Here is a 14361-nt window from a genome sequence, read left to right on the forward strand (position 1 = left end):
TGGGTTGAGAAGATTTCCTGGAGAAGGGAAAGGCTACCCACTCCAGTATTCTGGCCTGGAGAATTCCATAGACTGTATAATCCATGGGGTCCCAAAAAGTCAGAGACGAATGAGCGACTTTCACGTACTTCACAAATATATGAGTCCCTTTTGATTAGGTATCTCTGCATTTCATAAACACTATATTTTAATAAAACTGATCCTGTGTTAGGCACATACTCGTTCTATCACTGCACCAGATCTTTTACAAACAGTCTTTCTTATTACAATACTTTAAGATAGGTATTATCTGAATTGAAATATCAGGAATCAGAATCTCAGAGAAATAAATTTACTCAGTCATACAGTCACTAACAAAAGGAACCAAGATTCACCATAGCAAAAATTATTCTAAAGTCAGAGCTCTTTTGTTTACCTCTTAGTGCCTCATAAAAATGAAAGCAAAAGGAACCAAGTTTCTGCATATTTTCAGAAACTATTCTTTGCAAATAAAATCCCTTTCCTCTATCATTTTATACAATTTTAAGGAAATTTCAGTAACAGTAGTTTCTAACTTCATCTTTTCACAGAACTACACTAATTTAATGCTGCATTCATGGCTATAAAGTTGCAAGCAAATGGATGTGGGCAGCAGGTGTAATAACAGCCCTGGCTCTGCTTCTATGCAGCTTGATTTCAAAATGTAGATTCCTTCCATTATGAATGAGATTTTAGGCCAAACTTGCAACTGGTGTACCAGTCGTCAGTTCAGTTCAGTTCAGTTCAGTTCAGTCACTCATTTGTGTCCAACTCTTTGCGACCCCATGAATCACAGCACACCAGGCCTCTCTGTCCACACCAACTCTCAGAGTGACCCAAACCCATGTCCATCAAGTTGGTGATGCCATCCAACCATCTCATCCTTTGTCGTCCCCTTCTCCTCCTGCCCTTAATCTTTCCCAGCATCAAGGTCTTTTCCAATGAGTCAGCTCTTCGCATCAGGTAGCCAAAGTATTGGAGTTTCAGTTTCAACATCAGTTCTTCCAATAAACACCCAGGACTCATCTCCTTTAGGATGGACTGGTTGGATCTCCTTGCAGTCCAAGGGACTCTCAAGAGTCTTCTCCAATACCATAGCTCAAAAGCATCAATTCTTAGGTGCTCAGCTTTCTTTATAGTTCAACTCTCACATCCATACATGACGACTGGAAAAACCATAGCCTTGACCAGACAAACCCTTGTTGGCAAAGTAATATCTCTGCTTTTGAATATGCCATCTAGGTTGGTCATAAGTTTCCTTCCAAGGAGTAAGAGTCTTTTAATTTCATGGCTGCAATCACCATCTGCAGTGATTTTGGAGCCCAGAAAAATAAAGTCAGCCACTGTTTCTCCATCTATTTGCCATGAAGGGGTGGGACTGGATGTCATGATCTTAGATTTCTGAATGTTGAGCTTTAAGTCAACTTTTTCACTCTCCTCTTTCACTTTCATCAAGAGGCTCTTTAGTTCTTCTTCACTCTCTGCCATAAGGGTGGTGTCATCTGCATATCTGAGGCTATTGATATTTCTCCTGGCAATCTTGATTCCAGCTTGTGCTTCTTCCAGCCCAGCGTTTCTCATGATGTACTCTGTATATAAGTTAAATAAGCAGGGTGACAATATACAGCCTTGACGTACTCCCTTTCCTATTTGGAACCAGTCTGTTGTTCCATGTCCAGTTCTAACTGTTGCTTCCTGACTTGCATACAGGTTTCTCAAGAAGCAGGTTAGCTGGTCTGGTATCACCATATCTTTCAGAATTTTCCACAGTTTATTGTGAGCCACACAGCTAGAGGCTTTGGCATAGTCAATAAAGCAGAAATAGATGTTTTTCTGGAACTCTCTTGCATTTTCAACAATCCAGTGAATGTTGGCATTTTGATCTCTGGTTCCTCTGCCTTTTCTAAAACCAGCTTGAACATCTTGAAGTTCACAGTTCACATACCGTTGAAGCCTGGCTTGGAGAATTTTGAGCATTACTTTACTAGCATGTGAGATGAGTGCCATGGGGTGGTAGTTTGAGCATTCTTTGGCATTGCCTTTCTTTGGGATTAGAATGAAAACTGAACTTTTCCATTCCTGTGGTCACTGGTGAGTTTTCCAAGGCCACTGCTGAGTTTTCCAAATGTGCTGGCATATTGAGTGCAGCACTTTCACAGCATCATCTTCCAGGATTTGAAATAGCTCAACTGGAATTCCATCACCTCCACTAGCTTTGTTGGTAGTGATGCTTCCTAAGGCCCACTTGACTTCACATTTGTGGTTTCCCATATGTCTAGCACTTCTTGCCAGGTGTATGGAGACAGGTTTTATTCTCTGTCTGGGGTCAGTCTCAGCTATGTCACTTCATACTATATAATACTGGGTACTGGCACAAACTCTCCATGTCTCTTTTCTGTTTTTGAAGTGGAGATAGTAATATCTACTTCAAAGGTAGTTGAGAAAATTTTAAAAAGTGCCTGCTATATTTAAGCATTAATTTAATGTGTTAATTAAGTAAGTACTTAATAATTTAATAAGTGTTGTTTTTTACTGCTATCATCATCAGAATAAGCAGTTGATATTTATCTAGAGTATACTCATGAGTTTTATGGATAAAAGCATAATTTGATAAAAATATTTGGACATTTTTTAAAACTGGAAGGATATTTTCTTGTCATATTGGATCCTCCATGGAAGACTGTGCTAATTACAACTTTTCTCTAAGTTATCTTCAAGTGCAAATTCTATGATCTTGATCTCCTAAAAGTTACATTTATATAATTTCAACTATATCATTTTTTTCTTAATTTAGTAGGCAGTAGATGGCATGATTATTCAAAAACACATAGCTATGAAAGAGGATAGGCATGTAATTTTAGTATAAAAGGAAATTGGGAGAATTGTTTCAATTGTCATTATTAAATTCAGTTTTAGTAATGTGTAAAACTTCAAAATTCCGTCAGAATGCCAGTAAAGATCAATGTCATCCTCAATTTTAAAAAGGACTATTAAAAGGTAAATATGCTTTGCTGCTAATTTTAGAAGGCTTTCCTTTCCTTTAAAATCTTAACCTTCAAGCCAATTGAAGCTATAAAGCACTTTGTTTCTGCCTAGGTTCTTTACTCTTCTCTGTACCCAGGATTTTGCTTATAGAAGGATTTGGACCTCTTATCTCTAGTTAACTTAAGAACTAGGAGAGAAGATTAAAGTAGCTCTGTCACTTTAAATTTCACGGGTGGAATTTAAATAGTAATAGTAGTAGCTGGAGAGCAGAGAGATCAAAATCTTCCAAATTGTTGCTTTGGAAATAAATGATTTATACTTTACATGATAATCTCTTGGACTGAAGAGGAAAATTTTGAGTATCTCACTGTGTCTGCCTAGCCTAGACAGAAAGTTGCATATTCTCAAGTCATAGATTTCTAGAACCCATTCAAATTCCATACTTGGACAATGTACTTGTAATTATTAGTGTGGAAGGTGAGTATTTTGTTTGCCAAGTGGTGATGTCTTCACTCGATTCTGCTGACTATATAGCCCCTGCACACATTTAAATTGCTATGTCTTAGACTGAAAGTTCCAAGCGACCCAGGTCCATGAGTCATATAGGCAAGTGCTTTGTGAACATTTCTTGAATGCAGATGAGTCTTAACTCCCTTGGCAACAGTTTGGCATTGATTTTTTGTGGTATTATATTTTGTGTGCCTATCTTAACATCAATGCACTCAATATCCATTTGAAGCCTGCTGCTGCTGCTGCTAAGTCGCTTCAGTCCTGTCTGACTCTGCGCGACCCCATAGACGGCAGCCCACCAGGCTCCCCCATCTCTGGGATTCTCCAGGCAAGAACACTGGAGTGGGTTGCCATTTCCTTCTCCAATGCATGAAAGTGAAAAGTGAAAGTGAAGTTGCTCAGTCCTGTCCGACTCTTGGTGACCCCATGGACTGCAGCCTAGCAGGCTCCTTTGTCCATGGGATTTTCCAGACAAGAGTACTTAGAGCCTAATTACCTTCTAAATAATTTTCCAAAAAAAGAACCAATATAGACTTTATTTTATTTGCATCTAAAGCTTTAAACTATACCAAGGTAGGTCACCTACCCTGATTCAATGGCTAAATAAGGTCCCTCCTATATCCCTTTGCCTGGTATCCTTTCATAGATCTGTAGTTAATTTATGATTCACTGGCTACGTATCCATAAATTAACTACAAATCTATGAAAGGATACCAGGCAAAGGGATATAGGAGGGACCTTATTTAGCTTAGTAGATCAAGCTGGTTTTCTCCATAAGTAGCTCTGGAAAAGTTGAAGAGGACTAATCATTAAAGTGAATATTGTCAGCCTGCAGAATTAGCAAAGGTGTCATGAATGTGCATCCATTCAACAAATGATGATGATGATGAATGATAGTCGTACTGGTAATGATGATTGATCATGATGATGGTCACAAGTTTGGCCACTTAACCATTTACTGCTTTGTATAAATATTAACTCAAATGCTTCACAGTAACCCTCAGATGTAAGTAGGTCCATTTAAAAATAAGCAAACAGACATAGGTGACTTATCTAACTTGCTGAATATCAACAGTTAAAAGTGACAGAGTCAGGATTCAAACTTGGGGGTCTGACTTTAAAAAGTGTGCTCTCTTTCTTTAAATTGTATTAGAATCAGAAAGGTGAAGACGTGTCTGGGGATGACATTTTTAAAAGCCTTGTTTTTTACAAGTACATGAGCTTTATAGAGCTGAATGACCCTACACTGGGGGATTATTTGTGTCCTATGTCCATTTGTATTTATGTGGGATTTTAACCAAACCACATATTTATGCTTTTTAAAAAATAAACATAGGTTAATAATCACTCATTGATTAAAAATATACATATAAAAACCCAAGATTTAGATTGTGGTTCTTTCATGTGCAAAGGTCATTCTTAAAAAGGCCAATTTGCTTTTGAGCTCTTTTACTACCTTGACCATTGTTTCTAATGGGGAAACATTTAAACACATTGCTTTTAATAGGGAAAGAAGTTATATTTTATATTTCATATTTCATATTTTACCAGAGACTAAAAATTCAGAAGTATTTAATTTACATATGTTAAATTTTCAACATTAAAAGAAAAAGGACTTTTTCAATGACAACAATGCAACAATGAAAAGAATGGGATAAAGGGAAACAATTTATAATCAAATGTCCATCTCAACTCCTCTCAACTTCAGGAGAGAAGACAAAGAATCACCCAAACACTTCAACCTCAGAAAACTTTTCCAAGTACCTACTGCTTGGGTAATTATCTATTGAAACATTAATTTTGAAAAATAAGAATTATGGTATTTATTTTGTAGACAAACTATTTATTGACTGGATATGAATGTTTTATCTGTAATGATTCCTCTCCTCTCCAATTTTCTGCATATATATTTTCCCAAAACACACTTTTGGTCAATATCATTGATCAAATGATCATTTGGTCAAATATCATTTATTTATTCAATAAATATTTATAATATATTTATTATGTGCCCAGCACTTAAATTTGAGGGATATATCACTGGGAGAAAAAAAGATTAAAATCATTGCCTTCACTGAATTTACTGTATAGTTGACAAACAAATCAAAAAAAGATGCAGTATGTCAGATAGTGAAAGTGCTATGGAGAGAAACAGAGAGGAGAAGAGGTTTATATGGGGGTGGGATAGGGCTACAGTTTTAACAAAGGTGGTCAACAGAGGTCATCCAAAAAGGTAATATTCAGAAAAGCAATTGTATCAGAAAAGAGATTTGTGGGAGATGAAGTCTAAAAACAGAGGGAAACTAGACCTAACACTATCAAAATTTTTTTTTTTTGAGGGAAAAATGATCACCCTGTAACATATAGAACTTCACTATAAGTTGAGAAGGTTGTAAAATTGTAATATAAAGCTATGCATGTGAAATGAATTCCAGTCTAGTTTGTAAATTTCGAATCTGCCTATTTGACATCTTCAGTTGCTTGTCTTATAGACCTTTTGGACTAGACATACCCAAAATTAATTTCCCATCTTCTACCATCTCTAATCTGCTCAATTCCATCTCCCTCATTACACTGTAAATGGTAAGTCCACATTCCCAGTTCTCAAGGCAAAAACCTTGAGTTGTCCTTGACTCCCTTCTCTCTGATACTCAGTATCTAATCTTCAGTGAATTCATTGATTCACCCATCACTATATATGCTCAATTTGACAACTTTTAACCTCTCTAGTTTTAAAACCAATCTCAGTCTCCATCATTTCTTACTTGGAAACTAGCAGTAGTTTTCTAATTTCCTGCTTTCTCTTGTACCAATACTCAGAGAGTGCTCAACACAATATTCAGAATGATCCCTTTAAAATAAGCCATAAGTCATTCTGACTCAAAGTTATCCAACAGCTTCCCACCTTATTCAAGATAAAAGCTAACTGTCTTACAATGGCTTACATGTCCCTACAAGACCAGGCCTCATTTTTAGTCTTAGACCCCCCTCACTTCACTAATACTTGCTTCCAAGAGCTTTCCTTCCTTAAGGCTTTTCTACTTGCTTTTTCCTATCCCCTGAAGGCATTGATGAGTAGAAAACACTGTTGATATTTAAAGCTCAATGGAAGGCTAGGCTCACTAATAATAATGGAGATCTATTATTCCTAAAGATAAATAAGGTAATCAATTAGAAACAAGAGACAAATATTCCAGGCATTAAAGGTTAGTTACTAAGCATTAATTTTAACTGAGAACTTGTCAAAAGCCAAGGTAAGGTGAAATGTGTATATTTTAATATAGTTTCATTGTCTGATAAGTGAGAATATATTAAGATAATTGGTAACTATCTTTCCTGTATTGACATTTAAGAACTATTTATGGAAATAACTCTAATATACAGTCTTATTTTAGGTAAAATAATAGCAATGCTTTGAACTTTAATTTTCTCTGCCTAAATTTCTACACAGTGACTTATAAACTCAGAGGAATGACACTAAACTTCAATTTGGGTAAAGAAGTTGTATGAAACAAAGTCGACACTTCCAAGTACAATACTTCACTGTGGATAGAGAAAGATAGATCCTAGTAGCTCTAGCATGTAAAAATTAAAAAGGAATAAGTACAGTGTCCTTTAGACTGCTGCTCTGCAGAAGTTTTTGTATCATTAAATCAACAGTATCTAAGAATAAAGAAAACCTATTTTAAATAAAAGGAATTGAGCTCATCTTAAAGAACTTTTGCATTTGACAGAGGACAAAAGGTAGACAATTTGAACATGGGGAAAAATCATAGTCTTAAGGATACTCCTAAGGAACACAGGAACACAAGAGTCATTTCAGCAAATAAAGAGAGTTTTTGGATTTGTATGCCTAGAGGACCAGGAATAAGGAGGCAATGTGAAGAACTTTGGCAAGAAGCAAAGCAATTAATATTTATACTAGCAGGTACTGGGTAGTAGGGAGCCACAGAATATTTCAGAGTAGTGACCTAACAATTTATAGTAAGATTTATCAGTCTTAAGAAAGTATGACTGTTGGAAGGGAGAAGGATCAGGAAAGAAATTTATGTAATCAAGTAGGCTTACTATATTGAGGACCTAGTGTCCTTTGAGGCAAGATGTCTTACAGAAGGAAGGCAATACTTACCTTTTGGCATCATCTATATCTAAATCTACATCTGGATCTCTACCAGGAAGTGTGTGAGGCTCTCTCTCTCTCTCTCTCTCTCTCTCTCTCTCTCTCTATATATATATATATATATATATATATATATATATATATATATATATAACTCTAAATGAGACAAAAATTTCCTCTTTGCACTAATGAGGTTTAGTTAGATTTAATGAATGGAGGGGGGGAAGCCATTATATAGGAAACTATATGGACAAAAATGAATATCATGATGTGGGACTCTCCATGTATTACAGAGGGATGTTGGGGAAAATTACACTTGGACTTGTGTTTCAGAAGTCTAAGCTAATCTGAAATCCTAATGAGCAGGTATTTATTGATGAAGTGGAGGAAATAACTGTGTTCCTCAAAGAGAGACCTATGGGGAGAGCCTCTGCCTTCTAGGGAGAATGATTTCCATACAAAAGGTCACATTTGGAGGGAAAGTGGTGAAATATGAGGCATAAGAGGAGCAGGGAGTAGATCCTGAAGCTCTCGTAGGTACATAGGATATTGAGGGGCTGCATGGGGAGACACTGAGACCTACCAGGGGTTTAATGCATGGTGACGGATGAGAGATTTGCACTTTAGAAACATATGAGTTCAAGTGAGGGAACGAAAGTTTACAAAGCTAGAGACAAGAGACCATTTAAGTGTCTGCTATAGGTAATCAAGCAAGAGATGCCAGTATCTGAATAAGGTGCTGACCAAGACTACCTTAACACTCCCCTCAGCTTGACTATCCCTCAGACTGTAAAGAATTTGCCGGCAATGCGGGAGAGACCCAGGTTAGATCCCTGGGTTGGGAAGATCCCCTGGAGGAGTGCATGGCAATCCATTCCAGTATTCTTGCCTGGAAAATCCCTATGGACAGAGGAGCCTGGTGGGCTACTGTCCATGGGGTCGCAGAGTTGGACATGGACATGACTGAGCGACTCAGCACAGCACACACAGCATACCTTGACTAGGCATTACACAGCCTCCTTCCAGACTCTCAGCCCCTGACCTCCCCTTTCTCAGAGCATGCACTTCATAAAACTGACAATAATTTCTTTGTATCTTTGAGATGTAAATATTTTCCATGCTTCTTGCCAGTTTTACAACCCAGGACTCTCTTTCTCGGGAACCTGGGAGCCATCCCTTTCAAATGTAATCATCAAGGAAGATGGAGCCTTAAATTAATTCCAGCCTCTGTGGAAGAGGAGGAGCTTAACTTTAGAGGGTACCTTGCTGCACATTATAAAAGTATATTACCTCCTCTCATGAAAATAGAGAAAGTTCACTTTTCTTTTGGGTAAAGCCAGTTAGCAAACACAGATGGCCTCCAATTCCCCTCGCCTCATCTCTGAAATCCACCCCCTTGTTTCAGCAAACCTGAACTCAGCCTGAGTTCAGGTCTCCCTTTCCTAGACTCGGAGTCTTGAGTAAAGTCTTCCTCTTTCCATTATAACCTTGTCCAGTGCACATTTTCTTTGAAAGTGGTATAATGGAGGTGGTGAAAAAATGGATTAGTTCAGAAAGTGTTTAAAAGATAATAAAATCAGAACATATTGTACGATTAGCCATAGGAAGGAGTAAAAATAATAATTCACAGGTTCAGACATGTGCATGAATGTACAGCAGCATAAGAAATATGGGAGTCAGGTTAGATTTGTGGGTAAAATGATGCATTCAGGCTTGGAAACAGTGAATTTCACAGGAACCTGTGAGCTACATGAGGCAAGGACGCCTACAGGCCTGCCAATATATGCAGCCAGGGTTCAGGAAACAGGAGTTGGCCACTCTATATATGACATCTGAAGTCTTGGGACTGAGTGAGCATATCCAAGAAAAGTGGAAAAAACTTGAGGACTCCAGAGCTTACATCAGAACTGTAGTGAACCCTCAATAGGAACAGACAGAGGAAAAGAAAACCACGAAGCACTGAGAATGATCACTCAGAAAGGTAGGAAAGCAGAGTTATCACCAAATACAGAATAGCAATTGTGAAAACAAATGATGATGACGTGCACTGCCTAGTGTAATGATGCTGAGTAATGGCATTTCATTCAGGCTTACCAGACCTGTGCTGTTCATAGCAACCTAAACCAAACTATATTAACAAGGTAATGAGGGCATATCTTCTTCATATCCTGCATGGTAATTCAGTATAAATTTGAATTATGGAGAGTGTATTCTGATAATAGGACTATCAAAATGTTTCCAATTTTTAAAATATACCACTCATTCATGGTGATATTTTGTTCTCATGGTGGAAGATATTTAGTGGACTGCATGTTAAAAAGCAATAATGAGCATGTTCTACCTATCACCAACATGAAATTTGAGGCACTGTTTAATACCAAGAATTATCTCCAGTATTTTAAGATTTGGTATGCTCCAATTCATTTGCTGCTGTTGACATTTTGAGGTTGTTCCAGTAACCTAGGCAACTGTTCTTATTTCTGTCCTAATTTACTTCTATTTATAAAGCATATATAAGTTTAATTTTCTCAATGGTATTCTTTAAGGCATGGTAGATTTACAAAGTATATATTCTTCAGTGGGTATAATATTAAAGATAGGACAAATATTAGTCATCAAACTGACAAAAAATTACAGTTTCTTTCATTTTGGATCATCTATAAATATGATGAATAATGTATCTTTAAAAAAGCATAACTTTATCATATTGAAATAAATGTCTATAGTTGAAATTATAAAATTTTAATTTTTTATTTTAATGCTATATTTATTCCATTGGATTTCAGCAATTAGAGACCACAACTTCAAATACTTTCAAATAAAAACCTAGCCTTAGTCAGCAGTGTTAAGTAAGTTCCCTTTTTCACTCCCTATCTATAAGAAATTATAATCACAGTTTAAATTGTGTAAAGCAGAACAAAATTTGTTATTTTGCCTTTAGATCTTACTGGTTTTCCAGCTGCTTTGGCAGAGGGAAGACACTAGAACATCCGTCCTTTGTGAACATGGGTAGAGAAAGAGTAGGTGATTTTAAATGACTACTTGCAAAACAGTCACCAACAAACATACAGCCTATAAAATACCAAGATGACTGGGTTTTTTTTTTTCTTTTTTATGAGTATGTACCATAAAACTAGGAAATTAAGCCCTATATATCTTAGTGAAGGTAACTGAGGACTCTGGAGAAAGATGGAAACTAACAGATCACCAGATCACCAAGCTACCACAATTCCACAGAAAAGAAAAGCTCCCAGTGCAGAGACAGGCATTCCACAACCATTGAAGGAAATAAGAAATTGGCAATTTTGGGGTAAAGTGCTTTGTTCCTACTATCAAAAGTTGCTTTTTCTGATCATTATTTCAGATCCACAGTATTTACATGAATAAAAATTTACATAAAAGTGCTAGCATCATTAAGAATCACATTAATATCATCTCTCTCTTAACTGCTTAAAGCAGTTTCTGAAAAGTCCCCTTCCTGAGGGGTGGGCAGGGGGACTCAAAAAAATATTGGTAATAGATTGCTAAATATTGAGCCCCACAAAACCAGATGACCAAAGTAATCTTGTATTGAAAGACTGAGAGATCTATATTTACCAAGTTCTTTGAAATACTCAAAAGGAAATGTGTAACATTAGCACACACAAGTTTATGCACATCTTGACATTCACTGTTGTAAAAATCGAAGTTTACTGAGTATTTCCTTTGCCTGAGAAGTGAACTTATTTTTTCATATATCTCATCTTCAAAAACAGCTATAAAATAGATACTATTTTTTTTCATTCTGAGCATTTTTTACACCCCTTATTCATTTCTTCCACTTAATCTATTAGTAATAATAGATATTATTATTATCACAATTTTACAGATGAGGAAACCGAAAGTTAGAAATATAAACTAACTTTCCCAGGGTCATATGGATGCTAATTGGTAGAACCCCAATTTGAACCAAAGTTTGTGTGTATTCGAAGTCCACACATTTAACATCTACATTATATATCTACAACAGGGCCGCAAAAGGCAATCCACTTGCTTACCCATTCTATTCACAAAACTCTTTCAACTCATTTTACTGAGTCTTTCTAAACCCACAGTTGTTCCTTAGGTAGACTTGAGGAATATACTTTTAGCTACCACCCTCCTGCCACTTGCAATTTCCTGAGTATCTATGGTTACTGCTGCCCATATTGCAGACAATAACCTAGGGAAACTTTCTAGAAATTAGAATGTTCCCTTCATTGAAATATCAAAGAAGCCAAGTGATAAGAGGCTGAATGAGGAGTAACTGCCTCTGTCTCTGGATTCTATGTTTGGAGACCTCAGCGTGTCACCCAAAAAGGTCCTCCATGGTGTGATTCTACTTAAGTAGAATCCATGTCATCAACACAAAGTAATTCACTAGGGAAATTTTCAGGTTCTAAGCATCACTATGCAGTTTCCAAATAGTAACCAACCATCTGATTTTGTTATTGATGGAAAACTGTAGTATTGGGACATTTGAAAATGTGTAAGGCTTAAATAGATCTGATACTAAGCCTTATGGTCTTAAGTTTCATGAGTCATCTTCTGTTAGAGGAATTATAATATCGACACCTTAACACTGACTGTGGCAATAGTTGGGCAATGAGATCTTAAGGGATGATGAAATTCGACCCACATTTACAAGCATGCTGTACTAGAATGTGTGTGGCTAGTGCCAGATGACCTGGAACTTGCTTCCATTTCTACAGGACTTGCTTAACTACTGAAATTTTTTTGAGTCTAATTCCCTGATTAGTAAAATCAAGGGGAAAAAAAAAAAAAAAAACTTCAGGGCTTCTCTTGGATAAAACACCAACTTGGAAACTGTTCATGGGGAAAGATAGAGGGCAGGAGGAGAAGCAGATGACAGAGGATGAGATGGATGGCAGTACTGACTCAATGGACATGAGTTGAGCAAACTCCGGAAGACAGTGAAGGACAGGGAAGCCTGGCGTGCTGCAGTCCATGGGGTCACAAAGAGTTGGACATGACTTAGCGACTGCACAAAAACAACAGTTTGGAAACATTCTCTAAAGTGTTCATGATAACTGGCACAGCTCTGTTTAAAAAGAAAATGCATCTTAGCTTATATTTAATAAAATCTTTAAGAAGTTTTTTTAGAACTTATAAAAAATATTATTATTAAGTTTAAGAGTTTTATTATCTTAGGAGTCTATTTTAATGTCTCTCCAATTTGAGTTTTTAAAATAAAAGATGTCTATTTCATCCTTGCTAAGGGCATGAACAGAATAAACAAAAACTCTGAAGAATGCTCTATAAACCTATAGCAAACCCACTCTCCTGTATCACTCTGGGATGCCTGATCATTGGGTAGAACCAGGTGTTGGTCCAGTGAGTATTCATGTTTAATAATTAAGATAACCACTAATTTCCACTGCTATTCCTTTGCCATCTCATAAGGCAGGCACAATTGATCTCTTAGTATTTTGCTCTCATTGAGTGTGGAATGCAAATCATTGTTTGTTGGTTACAGACCTTTACAATGCCCAGTGGCATTTGCCACCAATGACAGCAGTAACAGATGATGTTGAGCCACAGCTACTGGAAGTACAATGCATAAAGTAAAATGATAATAAATTACTGCCACTCCATTACTAAACACTGCCTGAAATTGGTTCTAGTACATGTTTGATATAGCAGAGTCTGCATAATCCAAGTACCAAAAAGGCATTTATTCCTTCGTAACAGCTGCAAACAAAAACGAATCGAACACTTGTCTTGTTCAGTGACCAGGAATTCTTCATTGAGCATGGCATGAGTATTCAAATATTTCTCGACAGATTCTGACTTTGAAATCTTATGATACCTTTCCAAATTAATGATTCTTGGGAAATATGTCAAAAGATATACTCAGTCCAATGGACACAAAGTTCAGGAAATGCTATATTGAATGCAGAGACAAAGTCTCAAATGGTCATAAGACTGAATTTATGAATATATTCAAAGCATAGGGATGTAATTATAAGAAATATGGGACTATTAGGGTATAAGATGCCTGGGAGAGAACAGATCTAAATATGATCTTACCTCTAGACAGGTGATACAGGTAAAGGACAGATTTAAACCATTTTCCTTCCCTAGTCATATAAACTTCAGATATGAGAACAGAATCTGTTGTCATAAACTTACTATATATATATATATATTCAATAATAGGATGTTACTGGCATTATCCACACTTATTACCCTTTATAGTCTTCCTCTTTTTTCAGACTGCTGCAGCATCCTTTATTCTTTCATCCCATGGATGATTTATCAGGTTTGTTGTGGTAGTGGTTCTCTGTGTGCTTGTTAATAAATGATTTATTCTGCTAACTATTTGTCCTAAGTAAACTGTCATGTGGTAATCATCACAGTTCTTAATGTGAAAACATGATCCATTTGCTGGACAAATTATATTAATCTGAGTCTCAGTGATCTTACCTAGTGCAACTGGGATAATAATAAAAATACCGCATAGTCAATGTGGTAGCTAAATAAATTGTGTATGTTAAGTGAGTATCTTTCCTTGTTTTACCCTAAAAGCAGAGACTAAGAAAGAAGTTAGTTTATTTTAGGAGTAGATCTTAAAAAATAGAACCAGGAGCCTAAGAAGGAATCAGGGAAGAAAAAAGAGCCAAACCAAAGATACACTATCAAGTTGCTCACTGCTGCTGGGATTAGATTGATCCCCTGGGAAACTTTTG

At 36.6% G+C, this 14361-nt stretch overlaps 1 protein-coding gene across 1 annotated transcript in view; it reads right to left on the reverse strand.

Moving 5' to 3' along the window:
* CTNNA3 (catenin alpha 3) overlaps positions 1 to 14361 on the reverse strand; it is a 1724101-nt gene that overhangs the window by 171977 nt on the left and 1537763 nt on the right. The window lies entirely within an intron of this gene.

Source organism: Muntiacus reevesi, chromosome 2, assembly GCF_963930625.1.
Source record: "Muntiacus reevesi chromosome 2, mMunRee1.1, whole genome shotgun sequence".
In the NCBI taxonomy this organism is placed as follows: Eukaryota; Metazoa; Chordata; class Mammalia; order Artiodactyla; family Cervidae; genus Muntiacus; species Muntiacus reevesi.